Consider the following 6,000-nt stretch of genomic DNA (forward strand, 5'->3'; position numbering starts at 1 on the left):
TATTGTTACAGTGCGCTTAGGCCGATCATTCAAATTCATTGTTAATAAAGTAAGTCCTCCAGTGGAACCAAAGCCTCGTTCTCCCCTCGACTGTAATTGACAAGGGGGCAATGTTTTAGCAATCTGCTCCAATGGAACCAATTGGGCTATCCTCTGCCCTTTCTCGATTTGTATCGGTGGAAAAGGAGTATGTACCATGACGTAGATTTCTCCCGTATAATCAGCATCTATTACTCCAGGTAAAACAAATAATCCCATCATGGTGGCCGACGATCGTCCCAGAAGCAAAGCTCCCATAGGTTGTCCATTAATGATGCTTGGTCCCTTTATTCCAGTCGGCGCCTTTTCCGGTTGGGTGGTCATCAGTGTTATCGCTACTGAGGCTGCCACGTCCAGCCCGAGGCTCCTGGCAGTGGCTGGCTGGAGTGCAGCTGGGCCGAGGTGTTGGCAGCGGCTACTTGTGTCTGGGCACGGCGGCTGTTGAACGCGCTCGTCTTTATGTTTCCCGAGCGGTATCGGCAAGCTCCGGTGCTGTGGGTATCCGAGCGACAACTCTGGCACCAGACGCCAGCTGTCTGACAGTCTCGTCGCGTATGTCCCATGCCTCCGCACCGGTAACATTTAAATCGGCCAGTAGATGGAGCCCGTGGCTTATTTATAGCCGCCGCTTGTAGGGGTGCAAGAGCAGCTAATACCTGACTCTGCGAAGCTGCCGCTTGTTTTTGCAATCCTACACCTAACTCCTTAATAGCTTCTACTAACATCACCTGATTCCCTATGGGCATATTTGCCAATCGTTCTAACGCTTCCTCTATAGACCAATTAGCTCCTAAGGTATTTAATACGTTCCTTGTAGCCTGGTTACTATTCTGGAGTGCACATTGTTTCAGTAAAGCACCTGTCATAAAGTCAGGGACTCCTGCCCGTTCGATAGCAGCGGCTGCCTTATCTATAAAAGATCCAAATGATTCATCTCTTCCTTGCTTTATTCCCATATAAGAGGGGACCCCGCCTGGCTCTTTTATCCTGTCTATGGCCATTCGTACTAAGCGCATAGCCTCCCGACATTTTTCAGGACCAATTAATGCCTGCTGCTCTGTACGAAGAAAAGGTCCTGAACCCATTAGCTCATCCAGGGTTATTCCGTGTAACGGGTCGCCTTGCTGCCGTTGTGTCGCTACACATTCCTGGCAAAGTGCCTGCCAGTGTGCATTAAACAAGAGCTGCTGATGCTGAGTGAAGATAAGCTTCGCTACTCCTCTGCAATCAGCCGGCAGTAATACCTGAGTCCCCCAGATGTAATCAAGTATCTGTTTTGTGGGCTCACCGGTCACCCCAAACTGACTAACTGTGGACCGTAATTGTGACAGCAGCTTCCAGTCCAGCGCTGTAATTGTGGCTTCATATCTGTTCCCCTGCACAGGCGAAAATACCACCGGACAAGCAACCTCCACCGCTGCAGCTATAGCTCCACTATCCCCCGAATCCATGATCTCTTTTGCTACCGCCGCCCATGCCTCCCTTCGCTCCCTTGCGACGGCCCCCGCTAGGTCACTTTTTGCCCCAGGGATCGGCTCATTACAAGGAGGAGGAAACGGAGGGTCTGGCCATGGCACAGGTGGTGCGGACGGTGCTGTTACAGCATCCGCGGGGGGTGAGCTGCTGCTTGAAGGAGGAGCCGATGTTGGTGGCAAAACGACTGTAGATGTGGTAGGGGGTAACGGACAGTCGTAGCAGTCCCCATGACTCTTATTCTTATCATATGCTACGCTAGCTTGCTGCGCAGCTTTCTTTTCTACCTGATGTTGTAATAACTCATTGTGCACGACTCGCCATAGCTTTCCTAACTTCCTTGCAGTTTTATCCTCATCTATAGCTGCCTCCCACAACTTGTCCCCGAGCTTACGCCACTCTGTTAATTCATGCACTGTATGAGGATTTTGAAAAACTCCTTGTGCATACCCATAGGCTAACAACTGTGGGAGCTCTTTCTGCAAATCTATGCCCTTAACCTGACGCTTTTTTAAAAAGCAAGTAAATAAATCATATGCTGCTTGCCTTTCCATTTCCATTTTTGAGAAGGTCAGCGCTGTTGCAGCCCTTCAAGGTTTCGGCAGCACGTATCGGCCGGGCTCTTCTATAAGGTCACCCAGGGCGCGGCACTTTTCGCTTTTTCAGCAGTGCTTATTCGCCGTCCTTGCTGCTGTAGGACCCGAACTCGTTCACCGATCCACCGTGGTTGCCATTACCGATATCACGTCCGGGGTCACCATTTGTGGTAATCGGCAGAAGAAATGCAGCACTCAATATGAGTGATCAGCAAATCTCAAAACTTTATTGATAGGCACATACATTTATATTGGTGTTAATGAGGCTAATACATATTGCAAAAAGCGAGCTCATTATTGGTTAGTTACTTATCAGCTAACTACGCCTACCTTATCATTCTTGAGGCTACTATGCTGCAGCTGTTTACATATTTTCTTCATGTTTCTAACTAACGATCCTCTCCCCCATCCTGATGTTGCACCAAGGGCACAGTGCCCTTGCCAGGTTTGGACACTGACTGCTGACTCCTATCCTCGTCTCCTTCTTGCTTAATTAACGGTATTATGTCAGTGTGACCTTTGTTAGCTAGCCAGCTGTTCACAAAATCCTCCACAACCTTCAGTGTTGCCTAGAGGGCAAGGCCAGGGGGCTCAGGGGCAGAGGAAGGGATGTGTTGGTCTCAGGAGGTGCGGGAAGGTGCTGGGCTGGTCCTGGGGTCCCTAGCGGAACTCAGGTTGGCTGGGATGGGACAGACGGAGAGAAAAAAAGGAATAAAGGAAGCTTGGGGAGGCCCATGGGGAGAGCAGGTGGCAGTGGGATCTACGGGGCAATAAGAGGTTTCCTTGTCGACGGTTGTTCTGGGGTCCTCTTCACAGAACACTTGAGAGGGCTGTCCGGGCCGTTCCTGCTGCTGGAGGAGCTGCTCACGCTGTCTGGTGTGAGGTGCAGCCACCGTCTTTCAACTCCTGTCCCGAGGTGCTGCTGTGCAGAGAGGAGGTGGCTGAGGCCCCAGCTGCCAGTGGCACACAGGGAGCCTCGTGCACAGCAGGGCCCAGAGCTGGCAAGGCTCCCCAGCACGGCTGGAGCTGCTGGCACAGCTGGGCCCAGCTGGACAGCTGCCCCTCAAGGCCCTGGCCAGCAGGGCACGGCTCTGGGCAGGGTCCCTGGCCAGGAGCGGGCCCCAGAGCACCTCTGCCTTTCACGGGCAATCTCGGCCCTGCTCTTTCTCCTCCCCACCTCCCTCTGCCTCTGCCCCGTGCCCCTGGGGCTGCTCTTGGCCAGGCAGCCTCAGTGGGAGCCAGCCCTGGCTGCAGCCCCAGCAGGGCCCCCAGGACAAGGCCCAGCAATTGAGAGGCCAATGGAAGCACTGGGCAGCAGAAGAACCCTCAGCAGAGTTATTTGGACAACCATGGACTGGCCACAGCACCAATGCAGCCTCAGTGGGAATGCTTACTGTCTACATTAGACTTTCAAAATAAACTCTTTCAGGGAAAGATGGCCACTCACCATTTCTTCTTCCAGTTACACCAGATTCTGACACAGAACAATATGAGAGTAAGGTCCAACAGAAGCAGGGCTGCCATTAACCCTGCCCAGCAGCCTGTTCCCATATAGAAGACACTTCCGAGGCCTTCCTGGGCATGGGGAAGACGTGTTGTGGTGCTGGCTGCATCTGTGGGAGCAATGGGGAGTGTGAGCCCGTGCTGTGCTGCACTGCTGAGCTGGCAGCACGCTGGACACGGGCAGGACGTTCTCTGTTTCCCCCAGAGCTGGGGCCTGCAGGCACCTTGCCGGCCCTTGGCACAGGCTGTGCCAGCCAACAAAGCCCAGCAGGCCGGGAGGAGAGCCCGGGGGCAGCGCAGCTGCTTGGGCAGTGGCTGCTGCCAGGGACACGGGCCAAAGCCATCCCTGAGCAGCCACTGCCAGCCCTGGCCCTCCCTGCCCCGTGACAGCTCCCCCAGCCCCAGGGGACAGGCTCAGGCCCTGTCAGGACCCAGCGCAGCCCCTGCCCAGTCGGGAGCCAGGGCTGGCTCTGGCCCTGGGCTGGCGGCAGGGCTCCCGCTCGGGGCTGCTCCTGTGCCTTGGGCCTCTGGGCACTCAGGGCCAGCTCCGCAGCAGCTGCAGCGCCAGGGACGTTGCTGCACCAGTCCCGTTTCCCCGGGGCTCTGAACCAGCTCCAGAGGCCTGGAAGCCGAGGCGCCTCCAGCTTTGGCTGCTGCCGGGCCGGGCAAGGGCAGGCCCTGGGGGAAGAGCTGCTGCCACACAGCCACGGCCAGGGCTGAGCCCGGCACAGCAATTACCTGCTGTGCCTGTGCCCATGTCTGGCATCGCCTTCCTTCCTGCAGCAGGGGCTACCCATGGGGAAATGCTTCCTCCAGGATGTGCCTCCTTCTGCACAGATGTTTGGCCCATCACTTCAGACAGGAAAAAGGACAGTTGCATTAGATGGAAGACTTCCTGATTTGGGTGCTGGCATCTTCAGGATTCATGCGTGTTAAACATGGGGATAGGTTTCAGAAAATGTCTTGGCTTTCATGGCAGGATCAGGGCTCTCCTGTTTCCAAAGAGCTGCCATGCCTGAGCCGCAGGAGTGGTGAGGGGATCGCGCAGGGCGAGGGCACACACCTGCATGGTTCTGTGCTGGCACCTGCAGCAATGCCCCCCTGGCCCAGCTTTGGGCTCTGAGCTGGCAGCTCTCCCAGGGGAAAGAACTTGACCTACCCTCAGCATCTCCCAGAGCCTCAGTCCTGGACGTGGCTTGGGAAGCTGCACCACCTTCACCAGCAGGTTCAGCTGCAAAGAAAGGCAGGACAGAAGAGCTCCTGTGGCACTGCAGGAGATCCTCAGGCTGCCCACAAATCTCAGCCCCGGGGCACAGCCCTGGGCCCGGCCCCTTCCCTCTCTGCTCTTCTCTGTGGCTGCACAGAGCACATGGAAGGACACACTGGCATTGCACAGGAGGAAGATGGACAGCTAAATGCTCCTTCCTCCCACTAACAGTGATCCTGTGGGAGCCCTCAGGGCTCCAGAAGGGAGCAGATCAAATTTTCCATATTCCATCAACCTTCAGATGATCTTAAGTGAAAGGGCAAATGTATGAGCTCTTGCCACCTGGTCACTGTGTATTCTCTCAGGAAAGGTACATTGAGCACTTGCCTCCAGGATTTCCTATGAGTCTCAAGCCATAATCCAGCAGCTTTCCCAGATAATCCATGTCTTGATCCCAACCTAGAAGTTTGCAAAGATCAGAACCATTTCCATGATGTGCTGGGATCCCCTTCTGCCTCAGGGAACTGGGCACTGCATATAGGTCAGGTAAGGCCATGGGAGCCAGATGTGAATGGACAAGGCCAAAACTGCTCAGGGGCCTGGGGAGCTCTGGGCAGGCTCATGGTCAATCCCCATCCTCTTTGCAGGCCCTGTACAACATCCCTGGAGAGGTGCCTGGAGCAGCCCAGGGCCCGTGGGGGTTCTCTCAGTCGCACAAGGAAAATGCTCCTTGAATCCCTGGGGAGAACTGCAGCAGGCAGTGCTGCAAGTATCCCTCGCAAACTCCCTCCTGCCTGTCCTCCCAACCACCCTTCCTCCATCTGCCCACGGAACAGCTCCCACAGCCCAAGGGGACCCAGCCAGGCCCTCTCAGGACACGCTGGAGCCTTGCTCTGCCCCTCTGTCCTTTCCCCACCATGGGCACCCCGTGCAGTCACTGCCAGGTTTCAGGACATGTCTCCCATGGAGGGACCCCAGCAGGACTGCTCAGGACCCGAGTGCCCTGAGCCTGCTCGGGATAATTCCCCTGGGTTGTGCCCTCACTTCCAGGCAGCAGAGAGAGCAGCTCAAGCCTCAGCAGGGCTCAGGCCCAGAGGCACAGCAATTACCTCCTGTGACTGTGCCTGGCATCGCCTCCAGTCCTACAGCAGAGTCTGGCACAGAACCACTGCTTCCTCCGGT

The sequence above is a fragment of the Passer domesticus genome, chromosome 4, assembly GCF_036417665.1.
Source record: "Passer domesticus isolate bPasDom1 chromosome 4, bPasDom1.hap1, whole genome shotgun sequence".
Classification (NCBI taxonomy): Eukaryota; Metazoa; Chordata; class Aves; order Passeriformes; family Passeridae; genus Passer; species Passer domesticus.